Here is a 15,243-nt window from a genome sequence, read left to right as displayed (position 1 = left end):
GCAGAACCAACAGCACAGATAACTTTGTAAGAAAAGATACGTCAATCCAGATTGTGTTTTATAAGGCAAATTTCTTCCATGAAGAGAAGTCCCTGGAGAGAAAAAGTAAGATGGTGTCCCATGTACAAGATGGAAAAGAAGAGCTAAGAATTCAGGGAATATTAAATAGTCACCAAAAATGATGACTATCATTTTTGAATGTATAGTTAAATGTACCAAGATATACGAGATTAAACCTAAAACAATCAGACTAGGAAACAGAATTTATGGAATGATCCTACTAAAAAAATGTATATATACACATATAAACATCATACATGTTTATACATACATATACAGAAAAGTCTAGAAGAATAGATACTAGAAGATTAACAGTGATTATCTCTTGGTGGTAGATTTATAGAGTAATTTTCTTCCCTTTTCCTTTCTACTTTTTGGTGTTACATAATTTCATCTATTGATGTGTTATTATAAATGTATTATTATAATTGGAAAAATTAAAGCTCTGTTTAAATCTCTATTTTAGTTGTTTTATGATTCTGTTTTTCCCCCTTTGTTTTAGCACTTGTTCATACTTCTGACCCTTAACTGAGCTTCCTGAGATTTTAATGCTTGTTTTTCTCTTTATTAAAAAAAAAAAAATAAAACCAACCAAATATAAGACCTGCCCCCCTCAACCCCCACCCCCTATTCAGAGCCACATCCACTCTCCTAGATGGGCCAGTCTCTATCTGCAGTCATGATCAACAGGCATATCCTAAGACTACCTGCATGTACTGCAGTCATCTTGGAAATACATTAAATTTTCTTATTTCCCTGACAACCAGAAACACAGATTCTTGACTTCACACTTCTCACAAAAGATAAATCATTACCCAACTCTCCAAGGTGGAAATTAAACTTCTACATCATTTACCTTCTTCTGTATTTGTCCACTGACACCTATTGAGTACTCAAAAAGTGTAAGGCCTAATTTGAGGCTTTTAAAATCCAAGGTCTCATAAAATCTTTTTTTTTTTTTTTTTTTTGAGATGCAGTTTCGCTCTTGTTGCCCAGGCTGGAGTGCAATGGCATGGTCTTGGCTCACTGTGACCTCCGTCTCCTGGGTTCAAGTGATTCTCCTGCCTCAGCCCCCCAAGTAGCTGAGATTACAGGTGCCCGCAACCATGCCTGGCTAATTTTTGTATTTTTAGTAGAGACGGGGTCTCACCACATTGGCCAGGCTGGTCTCGAACTTCTGACCTCAGGTGATCCGCCTGCCTCCACCTCTCAAAGTGGTGGGATTACAGGCATGAGCGTCCGTGCCTGGATGCCTATTATGTTACAATCTCAAAGACTCTCTAATTCTAAATTATAATAAATTAAAAAAACATTTAGTCATATAACATGATAGGTGCTCAATGATTCAACATGTATCTCTTAGATTTGTCTGTCTTCTATTTCCAACTTCACATCTTCTTTGCCTCACACCAATATTATTTCCAAAACGTTCTGGCTTATTATTCATTTCAGAAAATTCCAACACTCTAAGCTTGAATTCATCCTGCCTTTATGTTACTCTCAGACTAATCTTCCTAATACAATTTGCTCATGTCAATCTGCTATCTCAAAATTTTATAGCTGCACTGTATTCCATCATGTTTGAACTTTTCTGCACCTATTTTAATCTACGCTAGCTAATGTTGACCAAAAGGAAGAAACTGAGACAAAAATGAATAGAGAGCTCATTTGGGCCAGACTTGAAGACTGCGACCCAGGAGCACAGATTTAAGTTGCCCTGAATACACCCTTCACTTAGCGGCAATTACAAGTGGATTTTTAAAGGCAAAAAAGGGGGACAGGGAGTGGACTGATACAAAGTTGTTTGTCAGGAATTCTCATTGGCTTATAAAGAAACATTGATTAGTGATTGGTTATACATTGCTAAACTATAGGGTATGGGTTACAGTGTGCAGTGTGGCATTATTAGGTTAATTTGTAGGTACTTGTGGCAAGAGCAAGCAGTTTCAAGAGATGAATACATAACTCAAAGCAGGTAGCAGGGCATGACTGCAGTCTCATTTAAATGTCTCTCTGGGGCCTAATAATTAAAACGACTTGCATTCCTAAGATAAATGTTCTTTTTCTTTCCTCACTAACCAAAATAGTTTGCTCTGCCTTTCTAATAGTCATTCATTAAATCAGTATTTATTCATGCTTACTGTATGCCAAGCATTTGGATGGACACTGAAGGTACCAAGGAGAACAAGACAGAAAAGTCCTGCTTCCATATAAATCTGCTCCAGTCAGTGTCTTCAATGGCTATGTCTTCCATACAAACTGATGCTCCACACAGACTCCAAACTCACCATGCTTCCTCCTCATTTGCAATGCCTTTCTTTACTATTCATCATCTAATCTCAAATGAGGTCTAAATCCTAGGTCCTCTAGAACTGGCTCTCTTAGGTCCTCAAAGGCTTTTCTTCTCATCTTCCATTTACTTTTGGACTGCTCCCCTTAGTACTCAGTTATAATATCAAATTTCCTATTAAGCTCTTTGAGGACAAATACTTACCTTTGCCATATTCTTACCTTGGTTGGGTTTTGTTTTGTTTGTTTGTTTTTGAGATAGGGTCTTGCTCTGTCACGAGGCTGGAGTGCAGTGGCATCATCACAGCTCACTGCAGCCTCGACCTCCTAGGCTCAGCCTTCTATTTCTGAGTAGCTGGGACTACAGGTGTGCACCACCATGCCTGGCTAATTTTTTTTGTATCTTTTGTAGGGATGGGGTGTTGCCATGTTGCCCAGGCTGGTCTCAAACTCCTGGGCTCAAGCAATCCTCCCACCTTAGCCTCCCAAAATGGTGAGATCACAGGTATGAGTCACTGTACTCGGCCTTACCTTTTATACCAATGTAGTTCCTGGACCATTATATTTTTGAGAACTACCTGGACATTCTTTAGTGACAGTGTAAGGGGCAAAGAAGGAAAACAGAAGACTTTCCCTTCCTTACGTTGTGGAACCATGCTTATCAAAGGAAGAAGGTGAGTGTCCCAGTTTTGGATACTCTGACATTGGCTATTATAAGATATCCAGTGATATGTGCTGAATTGTGTCTCCCTAAAAAGATACGATGTCTCAACCCACTGTATTCAGAATATGACCTTATTTGGAAACAAGGTCTCTACAAAAGTAATCAAGTAAAAATGAGGTCATTAGAGGTCATAATCCAATATGACTGATATCCTTATAAAAAGGAAAAATTTGGACACAGAGACACACACATAAAGGAGAACACCATGTAAAGGTGACAGCAGAGGTTGGGATAATACATTAAGGAATGCCAAAGGTTGCTAGCAAATCACCAGAAGGTAGGATAGGGGCATTGAACTTACTCTCCCTCACAGTCGAGAAGGAACCAATCCTGCTGACACCTTGATCTCAGACTACCAGCCTCCAGAATTGTGAGGCTAGATCACAAAACTTTTGTGTTTATGACATAGTTTATGACACTATGCTACGACATAGCATAGAAAACGAACGTATCCACAACAACCATGGAATGGAGCTTCTCCCTTGCAATGGCCTAGAAAGGACATGAGAAGAGGATCTAAGAGGTCACAATAATATAGAGCCACGGTAAGAGAGAAGGGTGGTTGCAGCTTCAACTGGCATTCTCTGTCACCTTTACCCAGTTGCCCCAGCACTCAGAATCTATGGATTGATCCCAAAACAATGTATGTGCTGACTGCTGTCACTGTCTTAGGGTAGCGGTAAAGGAATAACTGAAAGGAAGAAATGATGACTTGAAGGTCCGTGAGCCAAAATATCCAGGAGAAGAGTAGTCAGTAAGAAATCAGAAAGCCAAGAACAAGAAGTTTCTGAAGGGAAGGCTACAAAAGAAGAGTAGATGTGAGAAAAAATATTATTTTGGACACTGTAAACCAACATTTATTCAAAAGATATACAATTTGATCTTTTCTGTGCCAATAAACTAGGTATTCAAAGTAGAAAAAAAACAGGATTTGTGCTACTTTTCCTAGTTAACAAAGGGTGGAACATATTACATTTCATTTGTGAAAACTGTTCATAATTACTTGATGAATTTTTTCCTAATTATATAAATAACTGTATATTATGAGGCTTTAAACTACTAAATTATAAAAAAAATGTTTAATGCATACATCAAGGTTACAAACAGAAAGTGTAGGTTACTGCACATCAACAAATCACATGATCATAAATTCTAATCTAATTAGGCAATAGGTGACATAAACAGAAGTCTTCAGGTATTGTAAAAGAAAGAGATAATAGAGAAAACTATATATGTATATGATACTTAAATGAAAAACTGGTTAGGGAAAATACATCTAACCTTTTTTTTTCTCTTTTTATTTCTGTGTATATTTAAATTTATGTCTACTAAATTCTCTGTTTTAATTTTAAAGAAGTAAAAGTCACTGATATGCAGAATGTCAATGGGTCTGCTTTAGTGAACATAAGTATATGCGATTTAAATTATAACCAAAAAATTGTGCTTAAAACTAATAGGTCACATAAGCAGAGAACCTAGAAGCGAGAACTGCTTATTATGAGAAATATGAGTAAAATATTTAGAAATATATTTCCATTAGGCTTAATAGCTCACTGCCATAGGAAGTACATCTTATTTGTACAGAAAGACTATTACAGTATACATATTTCTTACTTTAAAAAATATATTTAGTGAGTACAAGTGCAGTTTTGTTATGTGGATACAGCTCACAGCAGTGAAGCTTTTAGTTACATTACCTGAATAGTGTACATTGTACCCATTAGGTAGTTCCTCATCCCACTCACCCACCTGAGTCTCCAATGTCCATTATTCCACTCTCTGTGTCCATGTGTATACATTATTTAGCTCCCACTTATAAATGAGAACATGTGGTATTTGACTTTCTGTTTCTGAGTTATTTCAATTAAGATAATGGCCTCCAGTTCCATCCATGCTGCTGCAAAATAAATGATTGCATTCTTTTTTATGGCTGAGTAGTATTCCATGGTATATAACACTATATTTTCTTTATCCAATCATCCATTGATGGACACATAGGTTGATTCCAATGCTTTGCTATTCTAAATAGTATTGTGATAAACATATGAGTGCAGGTATCTTTATACATTATTTCTTTTCCTTTGGGTAAATATCCAGTAGTGGGACTGCTGTATAAAATGAGAGTTCTATTTTTAATTCTTTGACAAATGTTCAAATGTTTTCCATAATGGTTGTACTGGTTTATATTCCCATTTTCTCTGCATTCTTACCAACACCTGTAATTTTTTGACTTTTTAACTATAGCCATTCTGACTCTTGTAAGATGGTACTGCGTTTTGGTTTTAATCTTCACATCTCTGATGATTAGAGAACTTTTTTTTTTCATATGCTTTTTGGCCATTTGTATGTCTTCTTTTGAAAAATGTCTATGTCCTTTGTCTGCTTTTTTAATGGTTTTTTTTTTTCTTGTTTAGTTGTTTGAGTTCCTTGTGGATTCTGGTATTAGTCCTTTGTCAGATACATAGTTTGCAAGTATTTTCTCCCATTCCATAGGTTGTCTGTTCATTCTGTTGATTTTTTCTGTTGCTATACAGAAACTTTTTAGTTCAATTAAGTTCCACTTGTCTATCTTTGTTTTTGTTGCATTTGCTTTTGAGGTCTTAGTCATGAATTCTTTGCCTCGACCAATGTCCGAAAGATTTTTTCCTAGGTTTTCTTCTAGAATTTTTGTAGTTTCAGGTTCTTACATTTAAGTCTTTAATCCATATTGAGTTAATTTTTGCATATGGTGATAGATATGGGTCCAGTTTCACTCTTCTGGATATGGCGGTGTAATTTTCCCAGCATTGTTACCATAGATCGAATAGGGTGTCCTTTTGTAGTGTATATTTTTGTCAACTTTGTCAAAGATCAGTTAAATGTAGGTATGTGGCTTTATTTCTGGGTTCTCTATTCTGTTCTATTGATATATGTGTCTATTTTTATACCAGTACCATTCTTTTTTGGTTACTGCTTAGTAGCCTTGCATTATAATTTGAAGTTAGGTAATGTGATATTTCCAGCTTTGTCCTTTTTGCTTAGGATTGCTTTGGTTATTCAGGCTCTTTTGTGGTTCCATGTAAATTTTAAAATATTTTTTTATAATTTTGTGAAAAATGACATTGATATTTTGATAGGAATTGCACTGAATCTGTAGATTGCCTTGGGCAGTATGTTCAATTTAATGATATGGATTCTTTTAATTCATGAGCATGGGATGTTTTTCCATTCATTTGTGTCATCTACAATTTCTTTCATCAGTGTTTCATAGTTTTCCTTGTAGAGATCTTTCACTTCCTTGGTTAAATGTATTCCTAGGTATTTTATTTTATTTTGTTTTTGGTAGGTATTATAAATGGGATTGACTTCTTGATTCCGTTCTCAGCTTGACTGTTATTGGTGTACAGAAATGCTACTAATTTTTGTATGTTACTTAACATCCTGCAACTGTACTGAATTCATTTATAAAATCTAGGCATCTTTAGCACCTATCACAAGCAAGCAGAAATAATTTAGCTTCCTCTTTTCCAATTTGGATGCCTTTTATTTCTTCTAATTCCTGATAGCTACAACTAGAACTTACAGTACTATGTTGAATAACAGTGGTGAAAGTGGGGATACTTGTTCTATTTCTTAGGGGGAATGCTGTCAATTTTTTCCTGTTCAATGTAACACTGGCTGTGGGTTTATTATTTTGAGGCATGCTTCTTCTATGCCTAGTTTGAGAGCTTTTATCATGAAGGATGCTGAATTGTACCGTATATTCTTTCAGCACCTATTGAGATATCTTTTTTTAAATTTTAAATTTTTATGGGTAAACAGTATATGTGTTTATTTATGGGGTACATAAGATATTTTGATACAGGCATATGGTGCATAAGAACCACATTAGGGGAAATGGGATATCCATTCACCTCAAGTATTTATCATTTCCATTACAAATATTCCAATTATACTATTTATTTTTTAAATGTACAATAGATTTCTGTTGACTGTAGTCAACCTGTTGTGCTATCAAACACTAGATCTTATTCACTCTATCTAACTATATTTTTGTACTCTTTAACTATCCTCACCTCTCTGCCACCACTACCCATCCCGGCCTCTGGTAACCATCATTCTATTCTCTATCTTCATGAGTTTGCTTGTTTTAATTTTTAGCTTCCACAAATGAGTGAGAACATGTGGTTTGTCTTTCTGTGCTAGCTTATTTCACTTAACACAATGTCCTCCAATCCTATCCATGTTGTTGCAAATGACAGGATCACATTCTTTTTATGGCTGAATAGTACTCCATTGTGTATATGTATCACACTTTCTCTAGCTATTCATCTGTTGATGGACACTTACTTAGGTTGCTTCCAAATCTTGGCTATTGTCAACAGTGCTGCAACAAACATGGAAGTGCAGATTATCTCTTTGATATACTGATTTCCTTTATTTTGGGTATACACCTAGGAGTAGGATTGCTGGATTGCATGTTTTTAGTTTTTTGAGCAACCTCCAAACTGTTTTCCATAGTGGTTGCACTAATTTATGTTCCCACAGTGTACAAGAGTTCCCCTTTCTCCACATCCTTGCCAGGATTTGTTATTGCTTGTCTTTTGCATGAAAGCCATTTTAACTGAGGTGAGATAATATCTTATTGTAGTTTTGATTTGCATTTCTCTGACGATCAGTTATGTTGAGCACCTTTTCATATACCTGGTTCAGCATTTGTATGTCTTATTTTGAGAAATGTCTCCTTAGGTCTTTTGCTCATTTTTTTAATGAGATTATTAGATTTTTTTTTTTTTTTCCAATAGAGTTGTTTGAACTCCTTGTATATTCTGGTTGTCAATCCCTTTTCAGACGATAGTTTGCAAATATGTTCTCCCATACTGTGGGTTTTCTCCTAACTTTGTTGATTGTTTCCTTCACTGTACAGAAGGTTTTTAATTTGATATGATCCCATCTGTCCATTTTTGCTTTGGTTGCCTGAGCTTTTGGGATATACTAAAAAAATCTTTGCCCAGACCAATGGGCAAAGAAACTCTAGACAGTTTCCCCAATGTTTTCTTCTAGAAGGTTTACAGTTTGAGGTCTTAGATTTAAGTCTTTAATCCATTTTGATTTGATTTTTATATATGGTAAGAGATAAGGGTCTAGTTTCATGCTTCTGCATATGGATATCCAGTTTTCCCAGAATCATTTGTTGAAGAAACTGTCCTTTCTACAATGTATGTTTTTGGCATCTTTGTCAAAAATGAGTTCACTGTAAATGTATGGATTTATTTCTGGGTTCTCTATTCTGTTCCATTCTATTTATGGGTTCTCTATTCTGTTTCATTCTGTTTTTATGCCAATACTGTACTGTTTTGGTTACTATAGCTCAGTAGTATTTGTTTTTGTTTTCTTAAAAATTTTTTGTGGGTACACAGTATGTGTATATATTTTTGGGGTACATACTTTGACACAGGCATGCAATGTGTAATAGTGACATCAGGGCAAATGGGATATCTGACACCTCAAGCATTTATCTTTTCTTTGTGTTACAAACAATCCAATTATATCTTTTAGTTATTTTAAAATGTACAATTATTGTTGACTATATCACCCAGTTGTGCTATCAAATACTACATCTTATTCATCTTACTATATTTTTGTATCCATTAACCACCCCTTTGCTGTGTAAAAGCTTTTTTAACTTGATGTAACACTGGAGTACAGAAATCTCTTTGATATCCTGTCATTTTATTATTTGTTTTCTGATTGTTTTGTAGTCGTCCCTTCCTTCTTTCCTTTCTTCTAGTCTTCGTGTTCATAAAGGTGATTTTCCCTAGTGGTACATTTTAATTTCTGGCTTTTCATTTTTTATCTGTTGTAGGCTTTTTGATTTGAGATTATCATGAGGCTTGCAAATAACATCTTCTAACCCATTATTTTAAACTGATAAGCTAACACTATGGTTGTATAAACACACTAACAAAGAAGCAAAGAGAAAACCAATAAAACTCTACACTGTAAACCAATAAAACTTCCCACTTTTAAACATTTCATTGTTTCTATTTAGATCTTATTATACTGTCTGTCTATGTCTTAAAAGTGGTTGTAGTACTTATTTTTGATTGGTTCATCTTTTAGTCCCTCTACTCAAAACACTCAAAATATGAGTAGTTTACATACCACAATTACGGTTTTATACTATTCTGTACTTGTCTGTGTACTTACTATTACCAATGAGTTTTGCATCTTCAGATGATTTCTTATAGTTCATTAACATCCTTTTCTTTCAGACTGAATAACTCCCTTTGGCATGTCTTGTAGGACAGGTCTGGTGTTGACAAAAATCTCTTGGCTTTTGTTTGCCTAATCCAGAATTCTCTGGATTGACAGGCAGAGTCTCTTGTTCTCTTTCCTTACCTTTCCCCAAACAAACAGAATCTCTCTCTCCATGCTGAGCTGTCTGGAACTGGGGGGAGAGGGGTCACAAACACTCCTGTGGTCACCACCACTGGGACTGTGCTGAGTCAGACCTGAAGCCAGCACAGTACTGGGTCTCACCAGAGGCCTGTGGCAACTATTGCCTGGCTACCACTGAGTTTTACTCAAGGTCCTAGGGCTCCTTAGTCAGCAGTAATAAATCCAGCTAGACTTGTGTCCTTCCCTTCAGGGCGAGGGGGTTTTCTTCTGGCCAAGGGTGGGTCTAGAAATACTGTCCAGGAGCTAGGGCTTAGAACTGGAAACTTTAGGAATCTACTGGTGCTTTCTTTTCCTGTGGCTGAGCTGGTACCCAAGTTGCATGAGAAAGTCTTTTTACTCTTCCCTCTCCTTTCCTCAAGCAGAAGGAGTCTTTCTCTGTGGACACCATAGCTGGGAATGCGCTGGGTCACACCTGATGCCAGCACAGTACTGGGTCTCATCCAAGGTTCATTGGTGAGTAGTGCCTGGCTATAGCTGATGTTTATTCAAGGCTCCAGGGTTCTTTAGTCATTAGGTGATGAATCCTGCTTAGACTGGGTTGTTCCCTTCAGGCAGTGGGTTCCCTTCTGGTCCAGGATGTGTCTAAAAATGTCATACGGATGAGGTCAGGCACGTTCAGGGTGGTATGCACCAAAATCTCAGAAACCACCACTAAATAACTTATTCTTGTAACCTAACACCACCCGCTCTCTAAAAATCTATTGAAATAAAAAAAAAAATTAAGTAAAAAATGTCATCCAGGAGCCAGGGCCTGGAATGGGGGCTTTAGGACTCAGCATGATGCTTTATTTTACTGTGGCTGAGCTGCATCCAAATTGCAAGACAAAGTCTTCACTCTCCCATTCTTCTCTCCTCAGACCAAGGATGGAGTCTCAGTGGGAGCTGCAAGCTGTGATGCCTAGGGTTGGGGTAGGGGTGACACAAACACCTGCCTGGCCACCACAGGTGGTGTCTCAGTGGGTTACATGTACCTCAAGTCCACTGGCTCCAAGCCCAGCACAGCACAAGGATTTGTCCAGGAATCACAGTACTTGTGGCCTAGACTGCCTTTCTGATTTCTTTAGGACCTCAAAGCACTGTAGCCTTGCTGGTGGTGCTAGCTGGAACTCAGGTTCCAAAGGCTGGAATGGATGGTTCCCCCTGGCTATAGGGCTGGTCTGAATGTTCCTTCCATGGGTGCTGGCTGAATTCTGCCCTGTGTTGCTTTCCACTGTGACCAGGCAGCACAGAGCTCCAATGCAATGTCCCACAATTACTGCGCTCTCCCTCCCCTAAGCACCCTCTGCGCTAAGCTGCCACTGCTGAGAGATGGGGAGAGACAGATTAGACAATTCAAGACTGTCTTTCCTATTCTATTCAGTGCCTTTTTTGTTGATATGATGTTAAAACCAGGTACTGTGATTTGCTCACCTAACTTCTGGTTCTTATGAAGGTGCTTTCTTGTGTGGATAGTTGTTCAATTTGGTGTTTGTATAGGTGGGGATGATTGCTGGAGGGGTCTATTCATCCATCTTCCTCAGCCTCCTCTGCAGGTGGTTATTTCTTTATTTTTCATGTGCTGTTGGATTCTGTTTCACAGTATTTTGTTGAAGATTTCTGCATCTATGTTCATCAAAGATACTGGTCTATAGTTTTCTTTTTTTGTTGTGTCCTTGCTTGGTTTTGACATCAGGGTGTTACCGGCTTTGCAGAATACGTTAGGGAGGATTCCCTACTCCTTGTCTTTTTGTAACAGTTTTGGTAAGCCAGGTACCAGTTCTTCTTTGTATATCTGGTGGAATTTAGCTGGAAACCATCTGGTCCTGGGCTTTTTTTGTTGCTTTTGGGAGATTTTTATTACTGTTCTGGATTTCTATTTCTTCCTGGTTCAATCTTGGGAGGTTGTATGTTTTTAGAAATGTATCCATTTCCTCTAGGTTTTCTAGTTTGTGAGCATAGTGTTGTTTATAGTAGTCTCTGATGATCTTTTGTATTTCTGTGGTATCAGCTGTAATTTCTCCTGTTTCATTTCTGATTGTGTTTATTTGAATTTCTCTCTTCTTCGTTAGCCTATTGAGCAGTCTATGAATTTTCTTTATCTTTTTTTAACAGAACTTTTTGTTTCATTGATTTTTTTTTTTGTTTCAATTTATTTTAGTTCTGTACTGACTTGTTACTTCTTTTCTTCTGCTAGCTTTGGGTTTGGTTTATTCTTGTTTTTGTGGTTCCTTTAAGTGCAACATTAGGTTATTAATTTGTGATCTATTCTTTTGATGTAGGCATTTAATGCTATAAACTTTCTTCTTAGCACTGCTTTTGCTCTGTCCCAGAGGTTTTGGTATGTTGTGTCTTCATTTTCATTTGTTTCAAAATTTTTTAAATTTCCATCTTAATTTTGTCATACTGATCATTCAGGAACAGGTTGTTTAATCCCATATATTTGTGTAGTTTTGAGAATTCCTTTTGGAATTGATTTCTGGTTTTATTCCACTGTGCTCAAAGAGGATACTTGATGTGATCTTGATTTTCAAAAATTTACTGAGACTTCTTTTGTAGCCTAACATATGGTCTACCTTGAAGAATGTTCTATACGTTGATGAGAATAATGTATATTTTGTGGTTTTGAGGTTGAAAGCTCTGCAAATGTCTGCTAGGTCCATTTGGTCTAAAGTCCAATTTAAGCCCAGTGTTTTTTTGTTGATTTTCTGTCTGGATGATCTGTCTAGTGTTGTCAGTGGTGTGTCGAAGTCCCTCACTTTACAACATAAATGTTTCTAAAATTGCCTTTTGGGTTGTAATTTAAAAGATGAGATTGTGTTTAATTTCTAATATGGAAAGTAAATAGTGAATGAGGACTCATAGAATTTTATGAGTCACCAAAATTCAAGCCATTTGCCATAGCACTCACAATCATTCTAGCTTTCCATTTTAACACTTACCGTGAATTATACAACATGGGTGTTTTATTAATACTAACTAATGAGGACATTTTTTCTCTCCTATACTTACATGTTCAACTATAATGAGATGAAAGGAGGGATTATTGACCCAAATTTTTAGAAGCTATATTAGGGACCTAGGGTATCTAATTGATTCAACCTCTAAATACAAGAAAAAAACTAAAGCCCATAAATGTTCAGACTCTACCTGACCAGAGTAGTACCTAGGTCTAACGTAATCAAGGGATAGTACCTGAAAAATAATCCATTAAGAACAAATTTCAAGAGACTATTTACATTACATATATGCTAAAACAAAGGGTTACTGGTGCTATTTGTATTTCTTTTGATGTGCTCTGATTTTGGAAAAATCAGCAGGTTAAGTCAAAGATATCTTGAAAAAGGAGAAAAAAGTTAAAGCTCTCACACTCACCTGATTTCCAAACTTACTAAAACGCTACAGTAATTAAGACAGTGTGGTACTAGCATCAGAAAAGACCAATATAGATCAGTGGTAGAGAATTCAGAGTCCAGATATAAACCCTCACATATATGGTCAATTGATACAGTAGCTTTTTCAACAAATGGTGCTGAAACTGGATATCCATATGCAAAATAAAAAAGCTGGATTACTTTCTTAAACCATACACAAAAATTAACTCAAAACTGATCACAAACCTACATGTAAGAGCAAAACTATAAAACTCTTGGGACAAAAACAGGGGTCAATATTAATGACATTGGATTAGGCAGAGCTTTTTTGGTTAGGAAATGAAGAATACAAGTGATTAAACGAAAAAAAAAAAGACACATTTGATATAATTAAAATTAAGAACAACACCAAAAAACCTTTTGTACTTCAAAGGACACCATCAAGAACATGGAAAGACAGCCCACAGAATGGGAGAAAATATCTGAAAATCATAGAACTGATACAGGACTTGTATCCAGAATATATAAAGAATTCTTACAAATAATAAAAAAGATAAATAACCCAATTTAAAAATGAGTAAAGGATTTAAATTGACATTTTCCCTCAAAAGTTATACAAATAGTCAATAAGAACATGAAAAGATGCTTAATATTATTAGTTACTAGAGAAATGCAATTCAATACTATAATAAGATACTACTTCATACCCACTTGGGTGGCTATAGTAAAAGACCAATAACAAGTGTTGGTGAAGATGTGGAGAATTAGAGCACTAGACACTGCTGGTGGAAATGTAAACTGGTACAGCTGTTTTATAACAGTTTGACAGTTCAAAATGTCAAACATAGTTACTATATGACCACAGGAATTCTACTCCTAGGTAGAATTCCAACAGAAGTGAAAACATGTCCACCCAAAAACTTCCTTATTCCACCATTTACCACAAAATAAATTTCAGGCAGACTAAAGGCCTCAACAAAATATCAAAATATAAAAATACATTAAAATAAAATAATGAAAAATTTAAAAATAATATTGGAGCAAAATTGTCTTTTTTCTAACTATGATGTAAAACACAGTAATACACAAAAGACTGATCAATTTTGCAAAAAGAATAAAATAAATTTCTGCAGGCAAAAAATAGATGGCTATTAATAACAATGTCAAACAATAATTAACAAACAAACAGAATACATTATTTCCTTACTATATAAGACTCCTTCAAATCAATGTTTACAACTTAATAGAAAATGGGCAAAGGACATGGACAAACTGGTTATAAAAAAGAAAATACAAATGGCTCTTATATATAAGATGCTCAGCTTTCCTTACAACAAACATGAAAATTAGATATAAGTCGATATTAAGATGCAAATATATACTATGTAAAATAAATACAAATAAAAAATCTAATAATATGAATTTTATAATATAAATAATAGTCATGTAGGATATCATTTTTCTACCACTAGACAGACATACATCAAAAACTTTGGTAATATGCTGCATTCTCAAGGATAGGGATCTCTACAAATTGCTTGCAGTGTAAATTAGTACAGTTATGAATAATGAAAATTTGGCAACTGCTATGGTCTGAATGGTCCCCTTAAAATTCATATGTAGAAACATAATCACCAATGTGCTGATAGTAGGATGTAGGACCTTTGGGAGGTATTTAGGTCATGAGGATGGAGCCTTCATGAATGTGACAGTGCTCTTTAAAAAAAGTCCCCATAGAGCTGCCTTGTCCCTTCTGCCATGTAAAGACAGCTAGAATGAACTATGCCCTCATCAAACATCAAATTTGTTGGTACCTTGATCTTGGACTTACCAGCCCCCAGAACTATGAGAAATAAATTCTTGTTGTTTACAAGCCACTCAGTTTACGGTATTTTGCTACAGCAGCATAAATGGACGAAGACAGAAAACATTTGTCAAAATTTAAAAGGCACATATAATTTAACCCAGAAATTCTACTTTTAAGAAATACAAGGATGGTTACTGCAGTATTCTTTCAAACTTCAAAAGGAAGTGCAATAATGTGAATGCCTATTAATAATGAACTGGCTAAATAAAGCATGGTAAAGTAGAAAAAAAATTTTAATCAGCAAGCAGATTTTGAAAGATATTAAATATTTCAAACTACCAGTGAGGTGATTCTAAAAAAACCTTTTGGTAAAATTACCTAAGTAACTGAATAGAGGAAGGCAAGAGAGCAGTTAGCATAATTGAAAAAAAAAGTAGCCAGAAAAGCAATAAGAACTTTAATTTACACTTTCATATAATAGACCTATTACCAAAAATTCAAAAAAATTTTGAAAAGAATACAACTAGAAAAGGTGTATTAATAACAAGTTGTTCTCAATTTTCAATTAGGTT

The 15,243-nt window shown here is 35.7% G+C and overlaps 2 protein-coding genes across 4 annotated transcripts in view; one reads left to right on the top strand and one right to left on the bottom strand.

Annotated features, from left to right (window-relative positions):
- The window catches only part of ZNF277 (zinc finger protein 277), a 150,045-nt gene that overhangs the window by 107,432 nt on the left and 27,370 nt on the right, over positions 1 to 15,243 (bottom strand). The gene's annotated exons all lie outside the window — the stretch shown is intronic.
- DOCK4 (dedicator of cytokinesis 4) overlaps positions 3,542 to 15,243 on the top strand; it is a 525,542-nt gene continuing 513,840 nt past the window's right edge. Inside the window, exons 1-2 of one of the 2 annotated variants that reach the window (XM_054559683.1) lie at positions 3,542 to 3,618; positions 9,877 to 9,967. The gene's annotated coding sequence lies outside the window, so the exon portion shown is untranslated. The remainder of the gene's footprint in view (positions 3,619 to 9,876; positions 9,968 to 15,243) is intronic. The other variant, XM_024249890.3, reaches the window with a different exon arrangement.

This window comes from Pongo abelii, chromosome 6 (genome assembly GCF_028885655.2).
Source record: "Pongo abelii isolate AG06213 chromosome 6, NHGRI_mPonAbe1-v2.0_pri, whole genome shotgun sequence".
Classification (NCBI taxonomy): domain Eukaryota; kingdom Metazoa; phylum Chordata; class Mammalia; order Primates; family Hominidae; genus Pongo; species Pongo abelii.
This window is presented reverse-complemented; position numbering and strand designations above follow the sequence as displayed.